Source organism: Stegodyphus dumicola, chromosome 8 (genome assembly GCF_044657685.1).
Source record: "Stegodyphus dumicola isolate Sdum_Otavi_A_Nest chromosome 8, ASM4465768v1".
NCBI classification, from domain to species: domain Eukaryota; kingdom Metazoa; phylum Arthropoda; class Arachnida; order Araneae; family Eresidae; genus Stegodyphus; species Stegodyphus dumicola.
Window position 1 is genome coordinate 39,725,459 of NC_140775.1, and position 16,428 is coordinate 39,741,886.

Genomic DNA, 16,428 nt, shown 5'->3' on the forward strand with positions numbered 1-16,428 from the left:
ACCTTGTAGAGACATTAGAATTTTTTGAAGCAGGCAAGATGAAGAATCAGCAACGCCTTTGCCGGGAATCGAAATGCTGACCTCTAAATTACGCGCTGAGCGTGCAGACCACTACACCACGAAGGCTCGCTAAGAAGGCGGGAAAATATCTTATAACCTAGAACCATCAAATTTTGAATAACGTAGTCCTCCACCCAAATATAGGCACCTAGAAGCCCGAAATTTTGGATTTCGAATTCTTTTTATTATCTATTTCATATTTTGTAAAACTTTAACGAATTTTTGATTAACAAACTCAACGATTTCAAAGCAAGCAGTGGCAACACTGCACAGAATAAAACATTTTCCGAAATTCTCGGAACATCGAAAATTCTAAACATGTACTATTTTTAAATATCCTGTGATTTTGCTGTTGAATCGAATTTTATGTGGCGTAAGCGTCAAGAACGTGATATTTAATAACTAAAGTAGACACACAAAAGGTTAACAACAAAAAGAGAGAAAAATAAGTTTTGTAAAGCCATCTTAGGAAGAAAACTAAACACTGATATGATGAACTGAGAAAAGACGGGGGGGGGGGAAGTCTGCCAATACTTAAACGCAGCATCGGGAATTCTTAACGCATACTGCTGCGCTGCTTTGAAAATTTTTGTCATTTTGCTATTGAACTGCATATGGCGAAGAAAATGATGCTTACATGATTTAAGTCATGTTAAATCAACGTATTCTTTTATTAAACCATAATAAATTTTCTACAATAATAAATCTTTCTGCAATTCTCATTTAAAGGAACCAAGTATAGATTTCATCACTCTAGGATGTCACTTGAATGGGACTCATCAGGTTGGGAAAACGACTGACATTTAGATTTCAGCTATTTACTACATTGCAGAGGATTAAATAGCGGATTAAAAAATATACATATACTTAATGTTTTAAATAAGAATTCATCACAATAACAAAATAGCTGAATTTTTCCCTATTCGTTCCCACTATTACTTTAAAAACAAAGTAACATTTCGGATATTTTATAATTCAGGATTTTTGAAGCAAAATTCGTGATATTTTGACGGAGATTCACTATATCTAGTGAGGTGAATACCATGGTTAAACCTTAGAATAAAATTAAAATTTTCATATCAGAAAAAATTGTACTTGACTTCCTTATACGAACCTGGACCTCTCGAATACGCACCGAGTGTGCTAACCGTTACACCACGAAGGTATATTGGAAAGAGAGAGAAAATACCTTATATACTCCCCCTTTTAAGGGGCGACTGGGGATTAGGGGGCCCAGTCAAAGAATATGTATAGTCAAAGAATAGACTTTCTTTGGCCCAGTCGTCAAATCCTGGTGGTGAAGAATCATCATCCACCACCTTTTAGATTGGGCGCCACTGTAAAGACATTAGGTTATTTTGATACCGGAGACGTGAAAAATGAGGAATGTTCTCGCCGCGACTCGAACCTGGACCTTTCGAATACGCGCCGAATGTGCTAACGGCTAAACCACGAAAGCATACTGGAAGGAGGGAGAAAATACCTTATAAATGTTACCAAAACAGCCTTAGATAAAAGTGATTACTTTAAGTTTGGCCTACTGTGGTTTGAAGTGGATGTCACCCTAGTTTTGAACAAAGTTTGTCATGGTCCCTAAAAAACATTTAACGTAGGTTAATTATATGAATATGGCAAAGCACACAAAGGCTTTCTACCTAGGAGCGGAATGACTTCGTGAAGGACTATCTGGAGAAAACTAGCTCATATTCACGTTACACATGGGGAAAAGCATGAGAGCTAAGTATGCAGCCAGCTCGTTCGCTTTGGATCAAACGTGGATAGAATTCCTAGCATTCATCTGTCTTAACCATTTTAGAAGAAGAAATACAGCCTTAAACTTTATAAAGAAGAATAACTACAAATTGATGCATATTTTTTATTACGTTAGCTAAGTCCCATTCTATGTTGCTCATTTAAAACTATGTTGTCTCCATTTTTTTAAGTGCATTAATTACAATTTAGCAGAGATATTCTTGGATTATTATTACTTCCCGATTATCTGTACAATAATTATCACGATAATTCGGTAGTCAGGGGGAACCCTAAATTGATTTAAATGATAACTCATAGAAATTAAATAAGCAAATAATGGATGATGTATCCTATCAGTATTATTTTTAAACGCCATTATAATATCAGATTGTAACGTTATTATTTTCACTTTCATTAGCTTGAGTTAATCATTGTGCCATTATTTTTACTTTTATTAACTTAAATTACATCACTGTGTTATCATTTCACTTTCATTACATCATTGTGTTGAAAATACAAATATATCATTATTATCCTTACATTCTGGTTATGATATATGATAATATTGCCAGTTATAATTTTTGTTATGCGAGTTAAATGGGTGATCATTTAAATTTGCATTAAAAATTTGATGAAAGATACCAAAAGGTAAGGAAGAGCAATATGATTTGCTTGACCCCTTTGTAAAGAGATAGTATCTAGCTGGATTTGAAAGCAAAATCACCTGCAACGGGCTATCATATTATTACGTTCTACGGCCTCGTGGATTGGAATAATTGATGGCAACACTTGATGAAGAATCAAAACAGAATTTACTTAGCCAGTATTACTCAGGACAGTTCCAAAATCAAGTTTACAGTCGTCGAAAGACTACGACAAACACACTGAAACAATCAGCAACACAACCTTCAAGCTATCAGACTATAACGGTTCACGGCAAAACACTAAAGCACAGCTTCCGACTCGGTCGATCGCTCACGGATCTCAACATACTCAAGATAAAACTCCTGCTCCGCGTAAATGCAGGCCTTATATAGCTTTTGGCCTGCCTTCGACAGCATGCTGGGCCAAATCCGTAAGAATTCGTTCCAGAATGTTCTTCATCCGTCTATGGCATATCGCCAATTTCGTAGTCAAACGGGCGATTTCAGCCCAAATCCGGCAACTCTACCTTCCTTGCCATTTTCTGGCAACTCTAAACCTGCTTTGCGAAGAAGCTATCCTACCGTGGCTGGGCATTTCGTAATAATATTGATTGCATCCAATGAACCACGATGTTGACAACCGGATTTATCTTACACAGTTTTCGAGCATTTCCTATTCGAGCAGATTTTCGATTGACTAAGATCCGAGACTTGATTGTATTGTATGACTGAGTTCTTCTGAATACACAAAGTCGTTTTAAAATTAATGGAATAAATTTTAAACAGTGGCAGAACAAACCGAAACACTTTTCATCACAGAATGTGTTATAACTCAGTTAAGAAGTCAAACGCTAGAAGACACTTTCTCTTTGGAAGCTCTTCATAATGACTGCCAGCTGCATTTCACTTTCGCCAGGAAAGTAAAGTTGACATACAATTGGCCATGAAAATACACCAGCTGTACGTAAAAAAAAGATCCTCTTTATTGAAAGGTTATTCTTGGAACTTGTTTGTTATGGTGAGAAATACTGTGATTATGCGCAATGTACTAGGTAAATACTAGAACTGGACAACCCATTCCGGAACTGATTCAAAGAACTAATAGAACCGATTCACTTTACTAACTGAATTTACTCCGATTTCAGAAAACGGAATTGTAGCTCTTCTACAGTTCACAGGCAGCTCTTACTGGAAGCGGGCTAGGAAAGTTCTATGCTCATTTTAGGAGAGAAAAGAATCTTTATTTTCCCACATTAAATGTAAGTTTAATTTTTATCATTTCCCAACTTAAAAAAAAATTATTTTAGAATTTTATTGTTACTGTAGAAAGTACTGCGTAGAAAGGAGGTATTAGGGAATCTCAAAACTATAGCTGAAAGAAATAAGTTCAAAGTGTTTAATTTAGTTTTATTTAGTCGATTTTTCTGATCCCACTCAGGACTAAGTAAAGGGTCCGTGTCTGTTTCTGCAAAGTGTATTCGAGACAAAAAGAAGATGTCACGTTTAGTGCCCCAAACCATTTGCTTTAAAAATTTTCTTGGTACTTAGACATGTGCCACTACCGAAACGTTTTAGCTGGTTTTTCAAATTTTTTTTACCCAGGAATTCAATCTTGCTTTTAAAGTGTAGGAATCGTCCAAGCAAAATTGTAAGAAAAGTCAAAACTAATGTATTAAATGCAATGGAAGGAATTCTGTGCTTCGTGACAACAATTTGCATATGAAAAATCTTTCCTACATTACGGAGATGAGTCTTGAAATTCACATGGCTTTCACAAGATGTGTCTTATTCTAAATTTGAATAAAAGATCTTCATCCTGATGTTAATTTCCTTTTAAAAGTGCTGAACTAAGGTTCATTTAAAAAAGCAATTCGTTACTTCGAAATATTCTGTTGCCTAAAATTTATAACAAAATGGATTTTAAATAATTTGTTACCAGTTTTTTAAGCAACAAGATATTGTGAAACATTATCTAGCCTAAAATTATGCGTTACAAAAAAAAAAAAAAAAAAAAAAAAAAAATTTCCATACATAGTCTATATTAAATTTAGATATTTTAAAGAAAAACTGACATTTTCTGAGTTTTATAGGATGATATTATTTTAACAATGATGATTTCTTATCATGCAAAAAGTTTATCGAGAGGGTTTTGAATATCAAAGATAAGAATGAGAATGCCTCGATCATATAGTTGCATTAAATAAAATTTGTAATCCAAAACTGATAGAAATGATTAATTTATAGAACAGCATGTGATGGCTCAAATTTTATGGAGATGACTGTTTTATATCAAAACAACATGAATTGATCACAACTTTCCTATAAAATTTCAAATTGTCAGATATTACGGCTTCCGTATTTTTTTTCCATTTCCCTTTCTAGGGACACGCGGCGGATTTTTTTCTATCACCAGTATCCTCCTGTACCAATCAGAATGACATAACACTTATAAGGTATTTCTCCCGCCTTCTTAGCGTGCCTTCGTGGTGTAGTGGTCTGCATGCTGGGCGCGTATGCCAGAGGTCCGTGGTTCGATTCCCGGTGAAGGCGTTGCTCATTTTTCCCTTCTCCTGCTTCCCCCCCAAAAATGCCTAATATCTCTACACACTCACCTGTAAAATAACAGGTTTCTGGGACTTGGTGTAAACTTTGATATGGAGATTAATGAGCTATCGTATCCCTGCATTCGGCTTCGAATTCTGGAAAGGGCTTGGATGTTTGTAAGTGTATATTGTCTGTACGCCATGGGGAACTTTAATGCAGCAGAGCCGAAAGTCCTCTCGAGTGGTTTAGTGGTAGAGGTGGAGAAGGTATAGAAGACTCCCGAATCCGTTCCTCGATATGCTTTCCATCAAAACTGGGGCAGAGCTGCACAGCTAGTGTACTGTAACTGTACCTACGCGACCAACGGTGAAATTTGGCGCCCCAACCAGCTGGACCTGTTAACTTGGAGACTTTTTGCAAAGATGGCACTGATATGTATGATTTACGTTAATTTTGTGGCGTTATATGCCATGAATGTTACTAATTGCAAAATAAAGACCTTTAATTCAATATCTGAACCATTATGCATTGCTTTATAAATTTTCATAAATTCATTATTGAATAAAAATTTTAAAATATTAATGATGCTTTTATCATTTCTAAAAATTTTAAAATTGTTTCTTAAAATTATCCCTACATTCTTCAAAATTATCCTTATTATAACCGATGAATTTTTTTTTTTTTTTTTTTTTTTTTGTGTGTGTGTGTGTGTATGTGTGTGCATTTAAATGCATTTGGTATATTTCTCTTCTCTTCTGCATTTTTCTTTATGATATATTGAAAATTTCTTAATTATTATGCTCTGATAAACAAATTCTGTAACGAAAACCAATTCTTATTATCAAATTTATTATTTTGCTCAATTTTATTGGCTTTGTATTAAAATTTTATTTAGTTTTTTTCACTGTTTTTAGCTAATATCACACTTTTCATCTGAAAATAAGGACTTGTAAATAATTATTAATTTCATTTTCAAACTTCCATTAGACTACTGAGGTATAACGCCTAGCAGGAAATCCCAGATTATGCCATTTCTTTTAAGTCCGCGAAAAGCTGCTTTTCGCATCACAGCATTGAAAAATTTCGCCGTGGTCACAACTAACCATTATGATATCATAGCTTAAACAGTGATTTAATGTCAATCGACAACATGACTGAAATTATCAAATAGTAATTTCTTATTTATAAAAAACATAGCTGGATTTATCAAATAGAGATTTATCTCAAAAGCGAACATAACAATATTTACTAATAGTGATTCAATATCAAATGAGACCATAACTGAAGTTATACATTACTGAAGTTAACATTACTGAAATTATCAAATAGTAATTTATTGTTTATAAAAAACATAGCTGGATTTATCAAATAAGGATTTATCTCAAAAGCTTACTAAATAGTGATTCAATATCAAATAAACCCATAATTGAAGTTATAAGAATAATGGTGATCAAATGAAAAAAAGAAACTGAATTTAATAAGTAATGAATTATTATCAAAAGAAATTGAAAATGAGTTTATTATTGAATTAGTGATTTAAAGTCAAAATAAAAGCTTAACTGGAATTAATTAATAGTTATTTGCCCTTCCAAAGAAACATAACTCAATTTATTAAATAATAATTTAAATAAAAATGATATCATTATTGACACTATGAAGTAGTAATTTAATATCAAAAGAAATTCATAGTTAAATTTAGCAATAAATTTAGAGATTTAGCGATTAAGTAGCGATTTAGCATTAAAAGAAATATAACTGAACTTAGTCAGTAGTCATAAATGAATACCAAGCTAAATTTTAGAACAGAAACTTCAGTGTGTTTCGTTCAGAGTAGTGATAAATTTTCTTGAAATTTAGCTTTGAGGCTGAAATTTGCAGTAAAATGCCCTTAAAATGTCCAATATATTCTTATTCTTAATTTTCTTTCTGTTTCCTCTGTCTCGCTAAATTAGTTCTCCAACTGAGCGAGAACTCACAAATTCTGGAAACCCAACGTAAATGCATTTGAGGGATAAGAAAACGTAACATGACCCCCACAAATCAGAGCCCGTGATCTGAATATCAAATCAGCTGCAGCAACGATGCCACCGAACCCCCCTCCCCCATCAGAAACATTTTTTTCTCCTTTTTTTTAATAGATCTATCTGTTAACCTCTGACACGGTATGAGGATGTTTTGAGAGGTTATTTTTTTCCCTTTTTTTTTTTTTTTTTGTTTGTTTTTTGTTTCTGTTATTCTTTGAGAGCGGATTTCGGTTGACGCATTTTTACCCCCGGACAGAACATCCCCCTCCTACATGAAAGGTAGGTTCTCTGTCCTCTTCTTTGTAAATTGAGACAGAAAAGTAAACAAGTAAAAACAGAGATCTATACGTAAATAGTGTTGATTTACAGGCAATGAAAGCCACAGTATCATTTCTGGAATGCTAACTGATCTCTGCACGTACGCAAAATGTTCCATTTTTGAGGCATTCGAACTGTTCCTTGTCTTATCAGATTATTAATATTTCATTGTTGCTGAACGTTTCGCAGTTAACTATTAATGGCGTGTTGATTTTACATAAGATTGGAAGCCATGTTGTATGTATTTCAGTGCAATACTATATGCAGAACTACTGTCACTGAAAAGGAGTAAATCACCATGATGGCAAAATATCGATTTATAAGTTTTGAATATCGTTATCGCTTGTTGACACCACTGGCGCACCTGTTTGATGTTTTTGATTTTAAAGTTATTTACAGCCTTTTAAAATTAAAAATTAAAATTCAGTTCTAAATAAAATGTAAAAACAATTGTTGTTGCCATTACGCCAGTTTTTAGATTCATGGTCCGGTTTAAATATTAATTTGTCCGGTTTTCGTAGAAATTCTGAAATTATAATGGAGTAAAATGAATTTACAAAAATATTTGAGATTATTTTATTTCAATAGATAATGAATATTGCTACGTTTTTCCTATTCTTCTGACACCAGTTGTTGCGTTATTTCCTTCCTTCACGTTCGTACGGGGTTTGTGTAGATTTGGAGTGAATAACGACGACACTTTATGAAGTTTCGAAACACACTTTATTTGTCAGTATTGTCAGGACAGCTCCAAAACACGTTTTACAGCTGTCGATGAACTTCTATAAACACGCTGGAACAATCAGCGACACAGCCTTCACACTGTCAGGCAATAGCGGTGGAGACAGCTTCCTGCGAAGCACCCGACTCTGCTTTCCGGAGTACAGCTCCCGACTCTTCTTGGTCGTTCTCGGAACTCCACGTACTCTCGAGACTCTCCACGGTACAACTCGCGATGCACTCGACGACACACAGAGCACAGCTCCTGACTCTCGGTTCAGTCTTTCCCGGAGCTCAACACGCTCTCTCGACGATGCACTAACCGCGATACACTAACAGACTCCTTCAGTGGACTGGACGACTCACTCGGCACTCGCTGCCCGGCTGTCAACTCGATCGACTCCGCAGGGATTGACTCGCTAGACGAGACACACTCACTCTCGTTGAGAGACACACTCTAACGGACTGCGGACCAGCAGGATTTATATAGCTTTCGGCTTGTGTTCGAGAACATTCTGGGCCAAACTGGTAAGAATTCGTTCCAGAAGGTTCTCCAACCGTCCATAGTATATCACCAATTTTGTCACCAAAGGTCGCCAAATGGGCGATTTCTCGCCAAATGTGGCAACCCTGCCCTCCTTCCTTCGTTTATGGTAACCCTAAAACTGCTTTGCGGGGAAGCTATCTTACCGCGCCTGTACATTTCGTAACAATATAATTCCCGCCCTCAAACTTACCCTAAGCCTAAGAGTGACAGAAAAGGTAATTTTGCATAAAAATTTTGCAAATATTGTGAAGCGAATGTGACAGTTTCAGTTTGTAAGTTTTTTTTTAATTTCTCTTGTAAATATTTAAAGTAAGTAAACAGATTCTGAATATATATGTGGAGTGCCTCTCATCACCACCGAAAGATGGCGCTATCATCACTTTCTTGCTGAGACCACGCCCACTGGGAACAACTGCCAATCGCGCCAGAGAGGCAGAGTGGTGTATCGAAAGGACGCTTATGAAGGAGAAGGTGGCAGATTATGTGCAAATAGTCTCTGGTAATTCAGTCTCGCTCACAACTCAATTAATTAGTGACAATAATTGTGCCATGAGAAGGCCTAAATATTATAGATTTTAAACAGGCTTGCAAGCATCAGTTATGATTGCATATGGCTTTTTCCTCTATAATTCTGTAATGTCTCAGACACCCATTGTACATAAACTGTAATAAATCTATGTGCGGTCTACCAGCTGACTTTCTCCCTTAAAAATTTTAGATGACACTCACAGGTATATACATTATTTTATATTCAATATATGCATAAATTAAATAATTAAAGAGGTAAAATTCATAATTTTTGTCTTGATTCTGTGTAAATCTTCTGTTTAACTGAGAGAATGCTGCTGAAATTTTTTATAAAGCAAAAGCAGATAGAGCAGTTAATTAATTAGTAATAAATAATAGGTAAATAAAATAATAAGTTTAATAAAACTAAAAACAAGAAAACCTGAAAAAAGAAAATCTGAAAGGCTTCAGAGTTTAAATAACGTCCAAAGCATTGATTAAACATTTTGTGTGTTACCTTTATTTATTAAATATCATGTTCTTCGCACTTAAACCATAAAATTCAGTTCAGTATTGCAAAATAATTTTAAATTGAGCATATCTTTAGCATTTCCGATACACAGTCTCTGCTGGAGATAAAAAATGTTTTTTCTTTACAACGTTGCCATTGCTCGCTTTAAAATCCTTGAGTTTGTTAATCAAAAATTCGTTAAAGTTTTATAAAATATTAAATCGATATTAAAACAAATTCCAAATTTCAAATTTGGGCTTCCAGATGCCCATATTCGCAGTAGGATTACGTCATTCAAAATTGGATGGCTCTAGGTACCGTTGTTTTATCACAATCCGAGAAACATGCATACATTTATGCAGATTCTTCATTATTTAATTTCTTCAAATATAATACTGAGCGATAATATTTGGTGGCAACAGTTTGAAAAGTGAAACGTACATTCAGAGTGATTCGACGCAAAATCGCAAAACGAGATACCTTTGGACTAAAAAAAGGTAGCGAATATAATAATAATATATATATATATATATATATATATATATATTAATATATATGCGTATATATAATAATAATTTATTTCCTAAACAGTATTGATTAATTGATTATATTATCTCCTAAGTTTAATTAAAGTAGAATTATTTTATAACTTGTATTCACACTAAATGGATTTAAGATCATACAACATTATATATAATAATATATATACGTATATACCGATCAATGACAATAATTACATGTTTTAATTTTTACTTTTACAATTGTAATATTATTCTTCGTGATGATTTAACTCCAGTCCCCGTTAAAACATTATTAACATTTTGCTTTCAAATTACTTCAAAACATCTTTCAAAATATAACTTACCAGTATGGATGCACACTTTTAAAATAATTCTACTTTAATTAAACTTAGGAGATAATATAATCAATTAATCAATACTGTTTAGGAAATAAATTATTATATATATATATATATATATATACATATATTCTTCTTACTCTAAATAAAACAAACAAACAATAAAAATAACGTAAATTTTCATTAATTTAAAAATGTTCGAGTCAGCAATTCGAAAAAAAATGGCAACACTGCTATATAAGCTAAAATTTTAATAAAAAAAAAGTCTTTACAAGTGATTGTAAAAACAAAAATTGTGTGACTCTATAATTTAGTTAGCTTAATTACTGTATGGTGAAAATTCTACAAAAACAAAGTCATATAACGATCGAGAACAGCTGATAGAAAGCAATTTTTGAGGCTTTAGCATTCATAATATTACTCGATTTTTGGTGCTTAGTTTTTTTCCTTTTATTTTGCCTTGCTCTTCTGTGAGCATCAGGATTTTGTAGTACAATAGAAGCCGTCTGATGTGAACGCAATTGCCTACGGCTATTTCGATAACGTTAACAGAATGATATCATTAAACGATGAGAAACAAATATCCTTCAAAATAGCGATGAAATTTATTTAATATAAATATATAATTAGAAGAAACATATAAATAGGTAGTTTCCCAGCATTTTAATTAGGAAAATAAAAAAAAAAATTTAAAAAAAAAAAAAAAATACGAGATTTTCATAATATTTTTAATCAAAATTTCACTTAAGATCTATTCATAACATTTCTGAAAATTATTTGACGGAATACGCGTAATCTTAACATTCGAAAGGCATCCCTCACTTGAAGACAATGTAAAATTTTAAATTAAGCAAAAAAGCAACCTTAACTTGTGGTAGATGTTTTCAGGACATTTTTTCTCCTGTAAAAAAAAAAAAAAAAAAAAAAAAAAAAAAATGCAGAATTTTTATGACTCCTGAAGAAGAAAGACTTCTGATGGCGTCTGATCGCTCTCAGAATTGACAGAGTTATTTAAAATCTATATCTAATTAAAGTTTCTTTTCTACTTAATTATAGATGGTTGACTGAAATCGAAATAAAGCTGTTTGGGGACTTGACACCCCATTTGATAATATTTCTCTGTCGCCAAATAAAGTCAAACAATTTTTAAAAATTATTTGACTTTGGCGAATTCATCTTTTATTTGGAGACTAGTGATGTTTTTGTAAACGGGAGCAACTTCGGCCAATCAATAGAACCAGTACCATAACATTAACCGCAATCAAATAAGCAGAATCTATTGTAATCCAGAAAATAATCAAAATACGTTAAAGCTTTTCCTTTTTTTTTTTTTTTTTTTTTTTTGGTGTGGGAGGTGTATTGTTTATATACCTAAACCTGGCTTTAGCATTTTCGACTCTTCCTTCCGCCATCTGATTAATGGAGTTGGTATCCAAACAAATTAACATATTAACATATTCACAATTCAAACAAAATACACTTTTATTTAGTAAGCCTGTGAGAGCAACTTACCTGGATTCCTAGGTGGCTCTCTGTGTCACCTGTTTTAACGGATTATTTATGTAAATAGTATTGCCAACTTAACACAGCGGGAGCAAGAGTTGGTCGCACCTGAAGGATTTAAAATGATTCATGTTTCTGTACTTTCTGCTACTTTTTTTAAAATTTTTTTCTGGTTTTGAGATTGCCTTCGTTGGTATAACCAGTCAGTGGGCGATATCACTGTTATAACTGTTATAATTATTAGAAGAAAAGATATTCAACATCAGAAATAGAAAATTTCTTAGCTTTAGTAAGGTGTAGTTTACTGGAATCAGTTTATATTGAATTATCTTTGTACCTGTGTCTGGGGACAGTCCTGTTCACATCATCGTTGAGAAAGCGAAATGAAGGATCTTCTGTATCAACGTGTCTCAAAGTAATTATTTGATCTCCTTCTTTAATTTAATTTATTCGTTTGCTTATTCATTGTGACAGCCCTACACGTTTTGCATGTATATGCATATTGCTAGAGAGAAAAAATACATATATCGAAGAAAAATTCGAAGAGACTGGAATAGTCAATAGCAAAGAATTTATAAAAACCGTGAGATTTATTCGCTTCAACAAAGATCCTTTAGCTCGCTATGTAGGCGTCAAAAATCTTCCATTTACTTTACAGTCTCGAAGAAATGAGATGCAGATTTGTAGGCGATGATACACAGGAAAAAGGAATTTTGGTATCCCTCTAAGTATTGCCTCAACAGAGGCATAACTTAAACATAGGCAATGGAGTAGCGAGCTAGAGATTCATACTTCATCGCACTTTACTCTTAAAATATAGGTACTGGTGCAAGAGCATTGGATAAGGGTATGGATAAAAGAACCAAGAATCTGGAATGTCATAATCTCTGACACGTGCACAAGTAGTTGTACAGAATACTTGTGTAGAAACCAACGTATAGAAATCACTCAACAGTTGTACAAAAATCAACCCGAGAAGATACGAACAAACTAACCATTCTACTGAATATTGGTCTTTGTATTACTGGAGCCATTTAACCAACTGAATTTAAACCGGCCTCAGAGAGTATTTAAATACGAGTATTTAATGCTATAGGACCTTTATATGAACATAGAATAAAATGTAAACTCCACTGCCAGTGTGGTGAGAAGTAGACAAGAGTGCATGTGATAGCAACCGGTGGCTCAATGAAGAGTCGCATAAGCGTAAGCGGAATTGGTTTAAATTTACATAGATGATGGGAAGGCATAGGGTTAGCAGCCTAATGAAAGGGATATTTTCATGGAGTTACTCTCTAACGGAAGCTGGAGCGTATATACGTTACGCAGAGGGAAAGCCACGAAACCGCCCATGTAGTCATCTTTTTTTTTTATCCAGAATTGAAGTCGAACTGCTGGTGTTCGGCTGTCTTATACGAAATGATTTTGTTTATTTCTAATATACATGCGCACGTATAAAAAGAGAGAGGTTTGTAATTCACCTGTCATCGTGTAATTATATTTAATTGATGCATAATTTAATTCGTTATATTAAAACATCGATTTCTTTTTAACAACTGCTACTTCTTCTATGAAATTTACCTATGGATAGTAAGTAACGTAATATTTCAATTTCTTTGTAATAAGAATTCCATATATGTATAATAATAGCACATATACAATAAAAAATACAATATTGTCAGACCTGTAAGAATAATAAATATCAATTCTTAATAAATGAAATGTGTATCCTTGATGGAAGATTAGTAAGATTAATATTATGATAAAGATTTGTTTACAGAGGTAATAAATCATACGTTTATCAGTTTCCTTCTTTGTTTTGTGAGCAGATTATGGGCATCAACCACGTTTTATGATAGACTTTGATTTGATTGGATATGATGTTGGGTGATAATATCTGAAGAAAGCATGATTCAATTTCTTATGAAATACGTTCAACGTATATAAATTATGTATTAATTTCATAATAACATTAATATCAAATCATTGCTAATATTGATACTGTCATGAAATTTAAAACACACTTGCCTCCCTCAGGATGCATGACACCTCCCTGTATAATTTAAACACCTCAAATGGACAACACTGCCCACTTTGAGAGTCATTCATCTGTTCTGAATACGTTTATATCAAGGACTGTGGATTAAAGCTGTGAAGACAGCATAAATAAATCTCCATGTTATTTTTCATTGCATATGAAAACTAATGCTGAAAAATTAATACATCACGATCATCAATATTTAAAAGATATTAGTTTATCAGTCACCGAAACGTTAGCTTGTTATTAATTAATAGTTTCGTACTTAATAAATTATTAATTAATTATCAAAGTTTCTTTAAATATCATAATTTAGAATTCATTGTTAATAATTTTGCGTTTAAGAATTAATTATTATTATTACTATTATTAAAATTTTTAAAATTAATATTTAAAATTATTACTTTATTTTAAATAACAATTATCATCTTTGAATATTTGTAATATTTAAACAATTTAAATATAAATATACTTGCTTATCATTAATTTAAATATTAGTTATATTAATTATAGCTAATTAAATAGTAATATAATTATTTTTATTTTAAATATTGATGATTTATCGTTAATATATATACACACGCACGGCAGTCGAATATTTATTTGTTTATTAAATATGAAACTCATTCATCAAGACGAAACTTAATTAGTTTTACTTATCAAATTTAGCCATAGTAAGTAGATTAATTAATTAAATTGTTTTCTTTACTTAATTCCTACTGTTCGTTAACAAATATTTGCAAATAACTTCATTTGAGTTTTAAATTTATCTAAATTTTTTTCTGCGGTTCTTATATTAAGAAGTTTAGATGAAATCAGAAAGGTATCTTAAATATCTAGATGTTTTTAATCCACAAGTAAAACGGGTGCCATTTTTAATATATTATTTTCAAGAACGAAGTTTTTTATTGAATTTATGCCGCCTTTCTTTTCCAGAATTTAGTATTTAGTTAAAAATTAAAGTAAAAAAATCCTTTTTTCGTCTCTATCACTAAAAAAATAAATGAAAGGTGACCATTTATTTAATGAGACTATGCATTGAACAGTCTTAATTTAGGTAATCTTTTACAATTTATGTAGAGTGCATATTGAATAGTTCCAGTTCAAAAGCCCAGTAGATTCCAACAGATTCTTCGAATCACCTGCTCATCACAACCGCTAGCTTTAATATGAAAATTTTAATAATTTCAATATTTTTTAACAATTACTACAGTAAATGTTTCTTATAAGCATTAAGCCTTTAAATATTCTTTATAAAACGTAGTAAAAATATGTAGTACATTGAAACATCCTTAATACTCCTAACCGCGGTTCTAGGCAGCTTTAATCTTCAGCCTTAGAAAGTTAATGTTCAACAGCAATGTTATTTGTTTTAAAAAATAGTGGTCGCTTTTAGATATGATCATTTATTGATGTTGATCATCCCCAAAAACGAAATCCCCAAATACTCCTAACCGCGGTTCTAGGCAGCTTTAATCTTCAGCCTTAGAAAGTTAATGTTCAACAGCAATGTTATTTGTTTTAAAAAATAGTGGTCGCTTTTAGATATGATCATTTATTGATGTTGATCATCCCCAAAAACGAAATCCCCAAATACTCCTAACCGCGGTTCTAGGCAGCTTTAATCTTCAGCCTTAGAAAGTTAATGTTCAACAGCAATGTTATTTGTTTTAAAAAATAGTGGTCGCTTTTAGATATGATCATTTATTGATGTTGATCATCCCCAAAAACGAAATGTTGTAAACAATTACAGCATTTGATATGAACACAGTATATATTCAGAAAAATGCAATTACTTATGACGGAGAAATTACTTTTCGGCAAGCAACTGTTGTAACGCGGAGAAAACATATTTACAGATGTAGTTCTTATTCGTGATGAAATCTAAGAAGCAAAATCACTTTTTTTATTTCATTCGAACTTTTACGGTTTTTATTCGGACTTTTACAGTTTTTACGGTTTTCATTCGGACTTTTACGGTTTCAAATGCGATATATAATAAATTAATACAGTTCTTCTCGAAACGATGAGATATAAGAAGTGTGACCTTTTACGTAAATCTCTTTTAATGAATTTACATAATAGGGTAATAATTAGATAATTTAACAGTTATCATCAATTCTTTCACAAATTAACAAAAAAATTACTATTTGAGTAGAAAAGTAAGTTTCCTGAAAATCGGTTTCTTTAATTAAATGATCCATTGAATAATTATATGAAAGTAATCAACAGTTTTCTTAAATAATCGGAATCTTTAATGACCTTAGTCGTTACAAATAATTAAAATATACTGTAGCATAAAATTATAAAAATTGTTTTAAATTAACAATATTTAGAATAATGTACAATGTCCAGCTTATTAATTTGGAAAAGCAAACTTTTACCAACTTAGAGAGAAATT